General features: G+C 35.5%; 1 protein-coding gene across 4 annotated transcripts in view; it reads left to right on the top strand.

Moving 5' to 3' along the window:
• Positions 1-18,457, top strand: part of galt (galactose-1-phosphate uridylyltransferase) — a 90,080-nt gene that overhangs the window by 28,893 nt on the left and 42,730 nt on the right. The window lies entirely within an intron of this gene.

Raw genomic sequence — 18,457 nt, forward strand, 5'->3', positions numbered from 1 at the left:
GGTGCTGCACAACTCTAGTACTATAGGGACAAAGCTTCGTAGGTTTTGTGGGTTTCCTTGTATCTTCAGAACTGGAAGAGCTGGAGACAGAAGTCAAGTTGATTCATTTAAACCAATAATGATATCTATTTTGTACTTTGAGCATGAATGGCATGAACATCTGCAAATTCAGTGACCCAAAGCAGTACAACTATGCATCTATCCCTGATTTGCATTAATCCAAACCATGGCTGCTTTTTGCTGCTACAATAGTCTGTGCTTCTGAAAGGCTTTCAGGGCTTTTTTGTTGTTTATTCTTCTAACTTGGCTTTTTTATCATCTGTTTCCCTACTTGAACGCATCTTGTGCTTTTCACAAAGTTGTCTGCTTTCTTTTGTTGGGGATAAAGTGAAAACAAAATAATACACCACGAGGTGAATACAAGTAGAGCTCTTGACAAATGTGTGCCGATGAAGGAGCAATAGAGTCCCCTTTAAACAGAATGGGATGAGCAAATACATGCAAACTGAAAAAAATAATACAAAAAAGTGCCTCACTTTCGTTTAATTTTTTAATCAAAAATTGCAGGGAAAAGACCTTGTGATGAATGAAGTTTGCTAAATGGTTATGAATATTTAGGAATATTGAGAGAATGAATATTCCCACTCTCAGCACTTCTATCCCTTTCTATCCATCCTTCGCTAAAGCTGCTCCAGGTCAGCCTTGCTGGAGGGCTGTATGTCACAGGACAATGCTCTCTGGAGCAGCAGTGCTAGTGGCCTTTGTGGGTCTGTACGAACGAACAATAATTTAATCATATTTTTTATTGTGTTTAGAAAACAAGACCCAGGTTCTCTTATAAAGATTTCTTAATAAACAGTTTGTGTTAAGTGTATAAATCAACCCTTAACTTCCCCCTACCTATATCCCCTTTTACACACAGCCTTCCTCCACCCATCACCAGGGACCCATTCTCATTTTTAAATGCTTTTTATGTGTAAGAACAAAAAGACTGGGACACTTTTTTGTCTTTACTGCCCAGAACACAGTGTGTTGTCTTTCTTGAGGAATTAAACAAGAGTTTGAACAAAATATGAAAAAAGGAAGCATAGAAAATAACATTTTTTTTTACTTTTGTGATAATTAAAGACTGAAATGGCAAAGCCAGCTTTGGCTCCTTTTCATGATGATTATTGCCAAACCAGTGTCTGGAAGAAGAATTTCCCTTCTTTTTTTTTTCCCTGAACAGCAAAGCCAAAAATTAGCTCTGCACCAGCTCAATGTCTTTTGCCCTTTTATGTGTGCAACCAGAGAAACCACAGCTATAAAGTCCATGCACATCCAGCACACAACATATTGAAACACATTATCACAAACCGATTATGTTTGTTATAACAGAATTTTTTTTCAAATTTCAATTTGCTTTGCATTATTTGTAGTTATCCTTATATGCATGCATGTGGCTTTAGGAATTACAGTGGAATTCCTGGTGTATTATTTCCCTTTAAGCATTGTGCAAAACAAAGGAAAGAAGAGATTTTAGAGCCATCTAGTCTGACTTAATACAAAAGAAGGATGCTATTAGTACTTGATGGATTCACCTTTGAATATATAATGTAAGGCTTTTGATTTTTAATGGAACAGTATAGCATCATGGTTAATATTAATCTAAGATAAAGCAACTACTGAGCCTCCAAAAGTCAGGACACATAGAATGAGATATGCAACAGATATGATATATCTGGAGCAACGCAGATTATATAACCTGTTTAAATTTAGGGGGATCAATTTAAGTTTTTTTATATTAACTAAGTGAAAATTGAAGGGGTTTTGGAGAGTTGCTGCAAAGTACAGTTGGCTATTTCATGAGAAAGTAATCAGTGTTTCTAAATGGCAAGAACACCACAAAAAATCTCAGTTTGAAATTAGTTTGCCAGTGGGCAGTGGGTTCTGTTTCAAATGTTTTAGATAGCCAAAACAATAGCTAAAATGTACTGGAAAATAGCAATGATATGCAAGCAAGAGAAAAATTCTCAGAAAAATAGAAAGGACTCATCTATGCATGGCAGAATGCTTACTGTATCCCTGTGTTGAAAATTGAATTTCCCAAATCAGAAAAACATTGAAAATTGATTCACTTGATTAGTTACAGGGGAGGAGGAACTGGTTATGTTGCCATGCACATTTGGTGCATAGCTCCAGATTTTACTGTATCCAGTAGGAAGGCATTTGAAATCAAGAGTGTGTAGCAAAGGTGCCTTTTAAGTCTTCTCATTCTATTAGGCTATTGAAAACTGCATTAACATTCCAATCCCCAGTCCATGTGTAAAGATGTTTTAGGGTAGGCTTTAATGAGATTCTCCTTTGTTGTGAACAGAGGGGTTTTGTAACATTGTGTTGACTGTATCCATTTATTAGTTTGACTGAGCTGAAAAGTGTCTTGGGGGCACCTAGAAAACAAAATCTCCTACCATGTATTTGTAATACAGGCACTCATGTTCAAGGCTGGCATCAATATTCTAACACCACAGGCAAATTGTGTGAAAGGGAATATGATGGCCTTGGGCTTGGAATGCTATCAGTCATTTGTGACCACAGGAATCATATCTCTCTTTTAATTCTACATTTCATTTTTGGTCTCTAAATTGGCCCTGTACACTTGTTTGTGTACAGGTGTCTGTGTGTGTGTCCTGTAATGGACTTGCATTCCATCCAGGGTGTAGCCCTGCCTTGTGAATACTGCTTCTGGGGGTGGGGGCTCTGGTTGCCATGATCTTTAGTATAACAAACTTCTTGACATTGGATGGATTCTGTTTTTTTTTCTTGGGGTGGCAGTAATTCCCAGGATTTCCTAGATTCATAATTCCAAGGTGTCAGCTGTCGTGTCATCTCGCCAAGCTCTACAAGTGTAATTTTGAAGTGTCTTAGGGATCCTTGATTTATATGAATGCAGCAATTGATTTTTTTGGCCAAACAACACTGTTGTTTAGGGCTTTCTGTGTTTTAGAAGGGAATCCTTTATGATTGCACCACATGCTGTTTGGAGAAGGCTTCTCAAATCTTCTTTTCAGAGACCCTTTTGGAGAAAGATTAATTCTTTCCAATGCTTGGTGGCTGTTTTTTTTTAAATGTACATTTGAAACTGTCTAAAGTCAGGCTAACTGTCAATATGAAAGCTTCCTTTGAAAGAGCATCTTAACCTCACCCTGCCTTTCAGTCATTTAGAATAAAAAACCTGATACTGGTGGTGTTCAAGAAAGACAGATGCAGTTGGGTTTAAGCTGAGGATTAAATGGAAGCTCTATGGAATGGAGCTTCTGTTGGACACATTTCCCTGAGGGGCTTAGATTTCTTCCTCAAACTGAATAGTCAATCCATTCCTGGTCCCAGGAGGAGGATCCTTGGACTGTCAAGGTTCAAACTTTTCAGGAGAGGTGTTGCTTCACCAAGTCAATGAAATCAATTCAATCAGTTAACTCAATCAATCAGTCAAGGAGTCTTGATGTTTATAAAGCATGAACATATACAGTATACTATGTTAGGTCACTTCACCCACTCCATTAAAATCTTATCATAGCTTTTGTTACCTGAAAACATCACTATGTTTAAACAAATGCCAAATGGGAACACACCTGATATCTTGATTAAGAATGATTCACAACAACTGAAGGAAAGAGTTCCTTCCTACATACCCACAGAAGGGCCACAGAGCCAGAAAAACACATCAGAGCACAGTGATATACTGGAAAGCAATGGTGTAACCAAACTGAAATGAATCTGTAATTCACCATTGTAAGATGTTGCTTAACAATTCCTCTGCGATCAAATTCAATAGACTACAGATACAGTGTACAAAATGGTTTTGAATCTTTGCAATGCCTGTCTATAAAGGTAAAGATTAATTTTAAAAGCCAGATTGTAAGACCTTGAATTTTATGGCTGTGGCCTTCTAACAGATTTGTTTTCTAGTTGCTATCCTTCATGTAAGCTACTAACTGTGGAATGGGGATATTTATGTATACACAAGGCAATGCATTCTGTTCTTTAGATGAAGGATTATGAAGTACAATTCGTAAGGCTATTAGAGACCAGAGATGTACTTAGACATGTCTTAAAAGCTATGTACACACTCTTTTCTGTTATTGTTTATCTGTTTTTCAATTGTACAACATTGAGAGATATGCTGTGGATTATAAAATAATTACACATTCTAATATTATTGTTTCTGTTAATCTACTACTGCAAAGTTGGAAATCTGAAAATACTGAAAGAATATATTGGCTAATACAACATTCCATACTTATTCTTTGGTTTGTTTACATCTGCATCTTTCTGCACGCACTCTACATCAAACTGTAGGCTTTATTTCTGGTAAAGAAAGACGTCTACATCAAGTTTTGTGATGTTTCTTTGTTTTAGGAGCCAAATCTTATTGCTGGATTCTCACAAAATTCATTTGCACCTTTGCTTGTCTCTGTCACATCAGAAGCTTTGGCTTAAGATGAAATATAAAGTAAATTTTTAAAATTTGCCTTACATGCTTTGACTTACACACTTTTTGCTTTTGACTGCTGAATTGTTATTTTGAATTTTGTCAGTTCAAATTGGACAACTGTGCTTATAAACCCCGAGTTTTTTAAATTTATATATGAAATGATGCCTCACTATACTCAGTGTAAAAACATTTTATAATGTAAGTTTTAAAATATATGGGCTTTCAGACAAGATTGGCATTGGTAAAATTAATCAGAATATTAGCATCAAAATTTTTGAAAATGTCCTGTTTTGTGTATTTAGCTACTGAATGCAAATATGTGGGGACACATTCTATGCCTTGAATAGAACACTTAATGAATATAATTAATATAATTATCCTGATAAGAGCACTATTGTACTAATCCTTTGATTATAATTGCAAGAAATGCCCTGCTTTTTTTCATGGAAGTGTTATCATTACCTGCCTCAAAAAAGGAAAATGTAAACATTTAGCCATCTCATAAATCAGAAATCAAGGTGTCCTTTGCAGATTGTGTTATACATCCATTAATCTCTCCGGACTATACTGGCACAAGAGTGAGAGGGCTTTGCCGAATCTGCCAGGATTGAGCTTGTTAAAAATGAAATGGCCTTACACTGGCAGGAGTTTTAAAAAGCAAGGTGTTTATTGTTTGTGAAATGCAGCCAAAAATAAGGTTCCTGTTCTAGGACTAGGTCTGAAACTGACTATACAAAGCATTCTTTGTATCTGTGTGCATTTGCATGCATATAGATAGATACTTTATTGATCCCGTGAGGGAAATTGCATATGTGTTAGAATATGTTAAAAGTGTTTGGTTTGAAGTTAGGTTTTGTTATAACCTTTCTCTCCTAGTTATTTGCGGTCTGCTGTCCAGAGCCATTCTGTTTATAGTGCAGAGGGGGAGCTCCTGGGTTTGATTTTGGTCTCAGGCATCTGTGTGGCGTTTACATGGTCTTCCTGTGTTTGCGTGAGTTTTCTTTGGATGCTCCAGTTTCTAAATGCCTTCTGAGGACATGCTGGTTTGGATATTGGTTTGGATATTCTAAACATCATTTTTTCTCTAGCCCTGTGTTGGACAAGCATTCTGTCCACGGAAGGAGGAAAGAGCCGTGTTACTCTGTCAGTCCCACATTGCGCCATCTGCTTCTGACACAGACAGTCACCAGGCTCCAGCATTCTAGACCTTGATCAGGATGAGCAAATTTCTGTTAATGCATAGAATGATAGTCCAGTGGTAACCCTGTGCATTTGGCATGACTGTAATGAGTGTAACAGTAGTGTTATTGATAAAAAAATGTTTAGTTATTGAAAAAAACAAAACATGCAAAACACAAATTGCTGTCAGTGGTACACTATTTTAGGAATCTGGATAGAAAATATATTATCATCATACATATTGTACGCAGAAAGTATGAGGTGGGGGTATTGAGCAAGGTACTTTATATAGTACTGGCCACAATATCTTTTAGAGTATATCACTTTTTATAGACTTGCTTTTAGTGCACATGGTCTACATCTCCTTGCAGCTGTCTGTGCCAATTAGAACACATCAGTCTTCCCCTAGATCCCGACCTTAAGGGGAAATTTAGCATTTTTCTTAGCTGAAAATCTCATACTGTAAAGGAGAATTCGATCAGATTTTGAAATGGGTTGTAATCATTTTGGGTCCGAGCTGAACTGTAGGGTCAGCAGTTCCTTATTTGAAGCTGTATTTATGATAGTTTGCATGACCACAACATGACCAATACCCACCTTCTTGTCTTCTTAATGACTTAGCTGCGTGGCATAACCATGTGCCATGACGCTAGTTTTGAATGGCATATCATTAGCCAAGACGACTCTGAATCCCAGAAAAAGGGAAAGGTGATCTTGGGTAGTAATGGTTCAGTGTACAAAATATGCAGTGGTTTGGATTCTTGGGACTTCTACAGTATTGGACCTTTGTTTTTGGCTCGTGACACCAATAATATGCCCATATCTCATTTCTCATATCTAGTTTCTGTAGTCAATAAGCATGAATGTTGCCCAAGATCTGAATAAAAGCACATTTTTGCCTTTCTTTAGTTCAGTATATTCCTTGATCAGAAGGAAGAGGTCAGGTTGCTGAGTAATTTACTCTTAATTTTCATTCAAACTGTTTGTCCCTAGGTAAGAAAAAAAATCATACCAGAAAGAATATCACTGAAGTTTTGAAACTGAAGCAAACAGAATATTCCATTAATATGCTCTTAGGTCTTCAGCTTATTTGTACTTTTGTGCCATTAGTAGACAACAGAAAAAAAGATCATTCCTAACTTCATACAGGGAATTTTACGATTGCTGGAAAAATACTGTAGATGTGACTAAATAAAAGGAGTCATGTCATAAAACACAGTTGGCTTTCGTTTGCTGCTGTAAAAGACAAGAAAAACTAAAATTATTTTCATAGCTCTTCCCCTAAATTTGAAACTGGAGGGGCTGTAATAACAAAAACCTCTCTGCTTTTTATCATATTCTTTCATATTTTTCTGCTCCTTTCAGTGAGCATTGACAGCCCCTCTCTGTAGACCTCAATTAACCCCACTTGTGGTGGCAAAGGAAATGAAACATTTCCATTTAATAGGCCATAGCTTATTAAGCACCGTTCTTCACAGTTTTGGTGACCATCTGCCTCGTTTAAATACCGTCAAATATTTCCTGACTTTATATAGAAATTCACTTTTTTTAATCTGCAAAACCTCATGAGCTAATTAAGAGGATATGCAGTCTTCATGTGCAGTCCCTCGTCATTTAATTATCATGTGAACCAATCAGGTAGACTCCATTTAGGCTGTATTCAGAAAGAATGTGGCTTTGAATATGTTGTTGAAATGTTCCTGTGTGAATTCTAGGTAGCTTGTGTGTTAAATCTCTGGTTTGCATACCTCATTTTTCAAAGTGAACCTCTATATACTGAAAACAGTAATTGTATCTACACAGCAGAAAGAAACTAATCAGATTTTTGGAGCCTTTATTTGTAAAGTGAAATGATCAGTCTAGGATATACCACTCTTCAGTCTTAGCTGTCATCTAGGCAATGATGTGGAGTGTGCAGCACGTCAATTTCCAGATTTTTTACAAGTGATGTGTAATGGTGTTAGTGTGCTTTACTTTAGTGGAAGATTAAGCCTTTATTAATTAATACGTTTATTGTTAAAAAGAATAAACACATTCATGCAGTCAAACTGAATGTTCACCCACAACTGTTATATTTCATGTCTTATATGGCTAGGCTGTAAAACTACAGAAAAGAAAAGTACTTGAGGTTCACTCAGAAAAGCTGCTTCATAAGAGAAACCCTCTTTATTGTTATTTATAATAGTACACAGGACACTCTAATCTTAGACACACCCTTATAAGGGCTGAAACCTATAAGGGCTTCTCTCAAAACCCTCAAATTGAAGTGTGTTTTCCTGCTTTTAAAGTATATATTGAGTGCCTTGTTTATTGAAAGGGCAGTTATATTGAAATTAAAACATACTATATGCTACCTTACATTGTATACCATTCATTGTATACTAATTGTTGTACAAAACTCCCCATATAAGGGCACACTGCCAAAGTTCCAAATAAACAACATTTAAGCAGCCTCAGCCTTCAAATAAACTAAACAAACTGTTTGTGAACCTCAAATTGTATAGATCCAAACTAATGTGGATTGACCCCTGCCCATTTTCCACACTATTAAATCCCAGTGGCAACACCTCGTATAACAACATGTTGCAGTAGTGCAGGGTTAGTGGTTGAGAAAAACAAAACAAAACAAAAAACAAAGACTTAGTTAAATTTGAAAAGAGTTTTAAAACTCTAATGGGAAAAGTTTCTACAACTTCAAAATTCAGCTTTCTTGTATAAAAGCAATTTCAATAAAATGTAATTGCTTTGAAAGTAAAGCTTGCTGCAGATCACACGGTTATGTAACTACATAAATTCATATTGTAGATGTTAATCTAAGAATGTAAAATCATCCATTTCATGGAATCTTTATTGTTTTTATTAGATTTAATTTTACTTGGTTTAAGTAAGTCTGTGTATTGTGTGATATTTTTCTTCTGCTATAATGATAATAATGATAATGTTTAATGATAATGTTTCTTTATTAGCCCTATACAATTTCTTGCATTAGGAATTCGTCTTTTTGCATACCCCAGCTTTTCTCCATGAGACACACAGACAGGGAGAGAAGCTTGGGGTCAGAGCGCAGGGTCAGCCATTGTACGGTGCCCCTGGAGCAGTTGGGGTTAAGGGCCTTGCTCAGGCGCCCAACGGAGTAGGATTCCTCTGCCGGCTGCGGGATTTGAACCGGCAACCTTCCAGTCACAGGTGCATTGTGTTATGTGTGCTTTGAAGTCTTTTGAAAAGCAGTTAGAAATTTAAGGTGTTTTTATGAAAAAAAAACCCAAATTATGTCAGTATGACTTCACCTCAGTGGTTTGAATATATGTTCCTCAGTGTGCAAAAAATGTTAGCGTTGTCACTGTTAATAAATATCAGGACTCTCAAAGGCTTTGATAGATCAGTATCTATAAATTGGTGGTGAAAGTGTAATGTTTCCCTCTAGGAATGAGACTATGACTCAGTGGCTCTTTCATCTTATTTACCAATATTAGTGGTAACAGGACTATAGCACTGTGCAAAAATCTGGATTATCTTTTTTTTTGTGAATTCTGAATTTTTCCAACAGGATAATGATCCAAAACATTATTGATATGATTAAAAGATATTTAGAAACTGAGGTGGAAGTGGGTACTATAGAATAATAATCTTTTATACATTGCCTTTCATGATACATCACTTTAAAGGACTTGAATGGACACTACAAAGTCCTAATCTGTATTTGATTGGAACAATATGGGATTACCTGGAGTCATATAAGAGGAATCCCACATACCAGACTTGGGGATGCTTTAACAGATATTTGTTGTAGCATTCCTGAAGAGCACAAGTTAACAAAAATGATTAAATGTATAGAGAAGCTGACACTGCTAATCCAAAAAATCTTTCTGTAACATATTTTAGCATTTCAAGTGTAATACACTGTTTTACAATATCTTTAAAAAGTATACTTTTATACAATCAAACCTACTGTATTTTTGCAGGGGGATGAAGGTCAAAGTAATTTAAAAATATTTAATGATCAGATAAAGGTGGAGTGAATGTGATGTGAATACAATATATTTCCTTTTGGGAAAAGATCTAGTGTATAAGAATGATTTGCGTTAAAGATAAAGCCATGCTACATAGATTGTTTTCTCTTTAATTCAGTTTATAACTTGCAATGTGACTTTGCAGAATGACATCTTCTGTCAGATGTCATTCTGCAATGCAAAGTGACATCCTTGCACTTGTGTTGGAAATTCAATTACCATATGCAAACTGATTATATATTTATTGTATGTATGCATGCATATGTGTAGTGTGTGTGTACTGTACACACGTATGATACATATGTAGATAGAAATTATTAGCATTCTGGGAGTCAGGCATATTTAGGTTTGACCCACAATATCTTCCTTCACGTATCACTAAGTACACAAAATTGCATATCTGAGGGGAGGAAGGCATGCACTTTCTAGAAGTCTCTCAGGCAGAAGAAAATGCCCTATAAATGTCAGTTTCCTTTAATATGGGACTACAAACACATGCTTCAAAGTCATTCTCTTCTTCTTTAGACCAATGGAGCTATGTTTTCTGTAATTATACTCAAGTGGGTATTAAAATTTGATGGGCTTTGTTGCACATTCATCTTGGAGTAAACAAATTATTTTTGTTTTTCTTTTCCTCCTCTTTGGTACTGGGATCAGTCTTAGGGTTGTGAAAACAAAGCAGGTCAATAGACTACACAGTACTGAACAATTGAATACTACAGGACTAAAAAATATAGTGTGTGACAGTGTTGTTAGATCCCCTGATGGATATTATAAATGCTGTCAGATTCAATCTGGATTTTTCTCACAATATAGTGTTTCAATTGGTTTTTTTAAAGCTTCATTTATCATGTCCGCATGTTACTGCAGAGCCAGTCAAGCAAGACAAAAATTTAACAAAAGAGGTGCTCAAATCTGAAGCAGAAATCATGTCTTTTTAGTTATAGTTCATTAGCACAAGACAGCAATGTCTTTGTTAGATGTGTACTGTACTGTATTGTGCTGAGTGTTTAGTAATCTTGTGATTTTTTTTTTTCTTTTTGTATTTGGGCTCCAACTTTATCTCTATGAGGGTTTCAGTGTTTTTTTTCTCCAGGAACAGGCCAGTTTCTATACAAGTTTCATAACATAAAATCAAAGTAGCAAGAAGAGGAAATTATTTCATAATAATTATTATATTAATAATATAATAGTTAATATTATAATTATTTGACAATACTTGAGCATTTGTTAGTTAGTCAAAGAAAGTTTGCAGGTTGTCTGCTGTCAGTTGATTGGTTTAGAAGAAAATGGATTAATTATTTTTTATCCTGGGTTTTGATGAATGAACCATTACAGTTAGTAATGGTAAGTATTTGCTGTGTTTTTATTTTTTTGTAACACCAAAGTATCTTCACATTATTCTTCTATTAAAATTTACATGTGAGTATTAAGTATTTTTCTTTCATGTGTCTAAATTTCATGTATCTCTATCTTTTGAAATCTTAAGAGTAACTGAAATGGGGCTCTCCAGCATCAAGGTTAGAGACCCCTGCTGGCTTATGTCACACCATAATGTTGAGTTTGTGTTGGTAAGGATCCTGGAGAGCAGTGACATTGGCATTGGTGGTGGTAGGGCCTTCCAGCCACAGACTTTCATGCTCATGTGGCAAAAGCTTGTTTTCAACTAAATCACCTGCTAAAATAATGGAATAAAAAAAAGTTCATTGTTGATTGTAGTTTAAAATCAACAATGCTTTGATGTGCCACTTCCATTCAGGGACCACAATTCTCATTATTTGTATTGAGTGGCTGTTAAGCTGTTGTTCATTTTCCACTGACATGGAGTATAATAAATACAATAAATAGATATAATAACTGCTAATAAATTCAATGAAGAAACTTCACAAAAAAAGAAGGGCTTCTTGAAGGTATGGTTGGGGTTACTTGTTTTTTTCTTTATCTGTATGTGTGTCTCATTTACAATGGCATTACTTGCTTTTTTCCATGCAGTTTTAAATAAAAGGAGAACATGGTGGTGTGCTTTTTCAAACAAAGACTTGATTACTTTAGTATGTGGATGTGATGCCATTCAGTAAAGAAGTAAAAACACATTTCTCATTATGTCTTTGGAAGTCCAGATACAAATGACTGTTTCTGTTTTACACAATTAAAGCCTTGAAAACAGCATCTTATGGACAAAAAGGAAGGGAAAACAATCAACATTCAATAATGTCTTGTGGTTACAATGTTGATAAGCGCAGGTTATGTAATGTTAACCTTGTATGCATACTGTAGTTGATACATGCTATGGTTCATTGTACTAAACCTGTGCATTTTGTGAAAAATATACCTGTAGTCTGAACAGCACATTTAATATGTTTTGATTATTTTAATGTGTGGGTAATGTCCCTTTTACAGTCTTTAAAATGAAGTAAAACTTAATACTAGAGAAATTATTCTTCTATCATTTGAAAATATTATTTTGGAATTTATGTTGTTTCCCTGAAATGCTTTTTGAATGGTAGTGCTGTATTTGAAAACCAATATTAATAGCATACAAGGACAGGATAGTTTAATTGTGCTCCTGGTTATGTGGGACTTACATTTATACAGTGTCTGAAGTTTAGATTAAATCAAAACTGATTTGCCACTTGCAAATTAAAAACTCAGTACTAGATGGCAAATGCAAGATAACTTGGCATGAGCAAAAAAAATCTCTAGAAAACAAAGAGCTATCATCAAACACCAGACATAAGATAAGAGATAAGATCACTTTATTGGATTGGTCATATACAATATCTTGCATTAGGAATTTGTCTTTTCGCATACCCCCACAGCTTGCTTTCCATGAGACACACAGGCACACAGATGGGGAGAGAGAAGCTTGGGGTTAGAGCTCAGGGTCAGCCATTTTTATATGGCGCCCATGGAGCAGCTGGGGTTAAGGGCCTTGCTCAGGGGCCCAACGGAGCAGGATTCCTCTGCCAGCTGCAGGATTTCAACCGACAACCTTCCCCTTCCAGCCATAGGCACAGATCCTTAGCCGGAGTGCCACAGCTCCGCCCCATGCATGCACATGCACTCCGCGATTAATGGGTGGGTTGAGATTTTCATCCAAACTCATCTTACATTTGAGCTGTCTGTAAGTGTCCTCTTGAAGCTTGAGAGGATTGGTATTACTTTTTCAACAAGATGCTCTTTCAGTATCTTTCTTGTGGTGCTCTCTGTCCCCAGCTGCAGAGTCAGTTTACCCAGAATCCTTTTCACTCTTGCGCTAAGCGTCTCATCTAAATGACAGTAAGTTCCTCTGGAGATTTCCTCATAGACCTTCCATTCAAGTACTCACCTGGCCTAATTATTTTCTGGGTCTGATGAGAATTAGTCCTTCAACTGGTTAAGGTGCTATGTACATCAACACTACTTCAATAAAGCTGAAGCTGAGGTTCTCTCTTTTTGCCTTGAAGGACTGTCAGTGCAAATCTCTGAACTGAATTACAGGTCAGAAAGCAGAAATTTAGTTGCTACTAAATTGTTGAAAATAAAATATTTTTGCTTGAAAACAAGTAGTACTTAATGACGGGATACATAAATTCCAAATTATTCTAATAAATCCTATTAGTGTGCGGTAATTACATTTAAAAATCTAATTTTACCTTACACCTGAAGAAGGCTCCACGGCTGAAACGTTGTGTTTTCTTTCTTCTCTTTTCAGCATGGAATAAACCTATTACTTGTTCCTTTGCAGCCTACGCATACTGACGCAGCTACCCTGAACTATTAAAAATCTAGCTCTACTATTTTACTATTTGTGTTGCAAATTCAACCAAAGTTACATTCTCACATTATTTAGTATGAATTATATAGAAAACATAATATAATATGTATATTAATTTAGTAAAGGTGTTTCGTAGTAATATCTTAGTAATATGCATGTATTTTTGAATTTAAGAAAAGGTTAAACTTGCAGTTTTTGACACCTAATGTCACCAGTTAATTCTAGTCCAAATGTATAAGATTCAACAAAAAGCATTATGTTTAAAGCATTATTATAAAGTTTTAAAAAACAAAGGGATAATATATTTCAATAATGTGTGCAAAAATAGAAGTACATTTAATTTTGTGCTTCGTATGGAATAGCTGAAAAGGGCTGCCACCGTGGTGACCAGCATGATTCCTTTCAGAAAATTGTTAAATAATGCACTTGCAAAGGAGTTTAATTGCAAATGTAATAACCTTCGATGCAGCAATAATGTATTTAACAATGTTGTTGCTTTTTACATTCAATCAGAGCAGTGGCAATGAGCCAGAGAAGCTTCTACCTCCATTTGCTTCTCAATGATCAGTATTTTGTCTCTTTGTGAGTTTCTTTTTGCTTGCTGTACATATTGAAAATAAGCACAAGTATGAAGAGCATGCACCACAAAATAGAGCAGTGGACATTTTGCAGCATAAAGAATTCAAATACTATATAATGATGTAATTTCGGAATAATTTGAAAGCAACTTGTTGATTAACTGTGTGCTGGGAAAAACAGTGAGCAATGCAGTGAGTATTCAACCCTGAAAGCATTGTTATTGGAATTCTCGATGTTGCTGATGTATTCTTCAGTAAATACACATACTGTAGCAAGCTTTAGGCATGTCATTTTTACCCTTTGTAATAAATACAATCCTAATTTTTTTAAATAATAATAATATTTTTGGTCCTATTTAGGAGAAAAAATCAACAAAATGTTTAACATTGAAAATCTTATTCTTTCTCTCTACTAACAACAATTTGGACATATTTCTTTTGTTTGTTGGTTATGGTCACTAAATGTAATAGTCAGTACCATGTTATCATCTCATATTCACTAGAATATACAAGAATTTACATTCAACTAGTCCAAGTGTGGAGTAGAGAGATAATTTCTCTCTTCTAAGGATTATCGAGCACAGTAAGCATTAATGCATCAACATAATATCTTTGCAACACATTTAGTCACGTATCAACAAGCCTCTTGATAGGGGATAGGTAGAAAATCCATTTGGATGAGCAAACAGCCGCATGCAGTTGTTTAAAACATCTAAACACCTGTTTTTCTTTCAACCCTTGTCTTTCATCCAAGCGAAATGGCAAATGTTACACAGTTTTTGCATTAGAAACCTTTTCTGGGATAACAAGTGCAACATTTTTTGGTAAGGAAATGTTAAAAAATAATAATGGTGGCCCACTAGCAGATTGGTTAGCGGGTTTTTGGGAAAACTGGCCTTGTTGTGAGTGTTTGTGTGTCAGTGTCCGTGTGTGCCCTATGATGGGCTGGCATTCCATCTGGGGTGTCCCCTGCCTTGTATTCTGTGTGATGCTGTATTGGATAAAGTGGTTAGAAAATGGATGGATATAAAAATATTTTTTTCCTCTTGAAAATTTTTATTTTTAATAATTTATCTTTTTAACAATTCTGTCTAAAAGAATAAATCACCATGTGGTGTGATTAACGGTAATACTTATTCTCTCTTTTATGTGATTATAACATGCAAGGGTTTCACATCTGTGCAACATGCTGAGGATGACAAAGTATTTGAATAAATTGATGATTTAATAAGTTCTTTATTGAATGGGTTTATCTCACTGATAATAATTGCTGTTCAAGCAAACCATCAAGACAAGGGGAGTCAGAATATCTAATATAGCTTCAGCTGTTGGTTGTCAGGCCTGGAAAAGAATAATGAAACCACTGCAATTAACAAGATCTGCTGTAACAAGCACTTTTTTTTACCTGAAACAAATAGTCATTTATCTGCTGTAACCTGAGGAAAGCAGTTTTTAAAATATGTGGGGGAAAAATGGTAATTAACTGGAAATTAGTTTTGATATTCATGGCCAAGGTTAGTATGCCCTTTTCCAATCAAGGAGTGCAGACCTTTTTGTTTAAAAAGAAATAAAGAAACACTTTTGAAGTGTGATTTCACCGGTTTAATATGCATAGGCTCCTTTTATTGCCTTTTATTTTATGACAGTCTTCACAGTGAAATTTCATAGGAATCTGAATTTCTAGGTTTTATGGGTTTCAGGACATTGTATATTTAGAATTAGGTCCTGGATGTCATGTGCATTCAAGCGTATTTTGGGTGCATTTCCACAGACAATTTTTAAAGTGAAAATGTTCTTGTGTACTGAGACTCCTAAACCTTAAGTGAATCAGACTTTTATGTATAGGGGCACGTCAGTCTCTGATGAACAGTAAGTAGTCTTCTTTTTACTATTTTTTTTGTTAAAAACTTTCTGCATACTGCATTAGCTATTTTCTGCAGCAGAATTATGTTTAAAGCAATGCATGTTGTGCTCACTTTTAGAAACTGAAGACGGGTTTTTCATTCTTTGGTACTGCACAGGACTGAAGAGTGCCAAACAGGACTGCTTAATCTCTTTTGCACACACCATGCTTGGCATCTGTCAGCTTAATAAATTTTGTAATCCATCATTGCCTGTCAGGCATCCAGTTATCCTTATGAGCCTTCCAACTCTGTCCTTGAAATGATCGCGGGTTTTCTGAAGGAGTTTGAGGGTCATTTTAATCAGGATTCCCTTGACTTTAAAATAGTGCAGAAGGTTAGACTTCACAAATTAACTTGACTTTTGACCTAACCTGCATTTTACCTCTGTCCATCCTAAAATGTTTTCTTTCCCTGTTATTAAGAAAAATGCAAACCTTAAGCCTGAGTGTTTAATTCATGATACAGTAAAATAAGAAGTTTAATTCTATGTTTACCACAAAAATGAGATGTAATGCTTTAATATGCTAGTTCAATTTGCTGCTGAAAGCTAGAACAGTGCAGTATTACGCAAAGGAACAAGTAATAGGTTTATTCCATGCTGAAAAAAAGAAGAAAGAGAACACAACGTTCCGGCCGTGGAGACTTCTTCAGGTGTGAGGTGCAGTATTCAGTGCAGTATTATGCTAGTTGTTTTCACAAGTTTAATTATCTGTGTTTTGCTGACTTTGATTGATTAAATGATGTACATTATCTTGAGCACAGTTTAGAGTTTCAACACATATGATCTGCTTTGCTTGGTTTTATGAGGTTTTCATGGAATGTGACAGAGGAAGTAAAGTGTATTATGACCACCATATATCAGTCTATGAACAGAAACCTTTCTCCCCCTTAAAATTACGTACTTGGGTTCATTCAGAAGTCCTCATTTAAATTTAATGGTATTTCATTTCATCTATGTAAGCAGTATAGTCAGAGATGGGTCTGTGGTGATTGATCATCATTTAAGGAATGGAAGGAAGAGAAAGGCTGTGGTCAGATCCTTCAGTCACATAATTTATTAACACAAAAAAAAAACTAAAGTGCTGTTATGTACATTGAATTGATGGAATGTCTAGCATTACCCACCTGAAGTGCTTATTTAATTTACTGGCACCACTGAGCAGAAGGTTACCTTCTAAAATGCAATGTTTTTTAAAGATGTTTTCTGCACCATAAACTTTCCATTTTTGTTTATTTGTTTAGCAATTCTATACAGAGAGCTATCACTGATTGTCAAGTACAGTAGACTATTTACTGTAATAAAAGGAAATATCATCACAATTCAGGAGCAAAATCTAAAGTACTCTACTTCGTAATGGTATTAAGTACAGGTTTGCAATCGTGCCTCATACAGTGCCTTTTAGTTTTTGACTACACCAGTTCCATTTATTTTTTTAAGCTTCTATTCCTGTATCCATTAAACAATGGAAATGGAATCCGCCCCAGTTCTCAGGAGAATCTACAGTTCTTCAAATCTATACAGTGCTGTTTCAGCCTTAGGGACCTTGGTTTTCACTTCTTGAGGGAAAGGACATCTGAAATTAATAATCACACATTTTCCTCTCAGAAATGAAAGAGGAAAATGTGTTTGCATGTCATCGTCTATCTTAACAGTCCAGCATACTTTTCCGGCTTCACTTACAGCATTTTTTTTTTACCAGAAAACCAAGAGCTGCAGATCAATTGTGGCTATTCCTTAGCATGCTCATTTTCCCACAATAGACATCTCAAACTCTCTCTGTATTATTCATTCATTTGATCATTTTCCTGCTGCATACTACATCTGCTGGATACAGATGTCAAAATGCAAACTTTATACTGAAGACAAGAAATCTCTGAAATGTACTAAGCTATAAGGGACAATTAAGTGACAGTAGTTTACTAAGGGAATTTAACACTTTTGTTCTGGATATAACTAATAAAGCACATTTAATATATACATTTTAGTATATATGCCAATGTTACTCCTACCATTACTTATGAGGCAGAGGAGTACACTGTAGGATCTAAAAGGACAGGCTACACAGGAAAGGTAATGGCAGACAGCTCTGCAGAGTAAAATGTAATTCTCTTTTCCTTTTATCCAAATGTTAACATAACATCATAAACATTCTAAATTTGGAGCATCCTGCAAACTCTTTGACTTCTTTCAAAAAGGTTGGCAGGGCGTGAAACTGTAATTCTGTACTGTGTCCACACTGCTTGAGACCTGATTTATCCTTGAGATACAGTGCCCTTCCTTAGTCCAACGATAACAGACTTGATGCAGTCAAGACTTGAGCTATTACTATTATTATTTCTAAAACAGTACAACAGCTAAAAAAAAAGTGACATTTTATACTTTTGTATCATACTCATCTTTTCATCTCAAATCCATATTGCTTGAGTATACATGAAAAATAGTAATTTTGACTTCACTGTCCCAATGCTTTATGGAGGGCACTATATGTCAAAGCATGAGGCTCTGTTTTCTTCCAAAAACAATATTGATCAACAGAATGGATGAACACAGGAAG

The sequence above is a fragment of the Atractosteus spatula genome, chromosome 3, assembly GCF_055471065.1.
Source record: "Atractosteus spatula isolate fAtrSpa1 chromosome 3, fAtrSpa1.hap1, whole genome shotgun sequence".
NCBI classification, from domain to species: Eukaryota; Metazoa; Chordata; class Actinopteri; order Semionotiformes; family Lepisosteidae; genus Atractosteus; species Atractosteus spatula.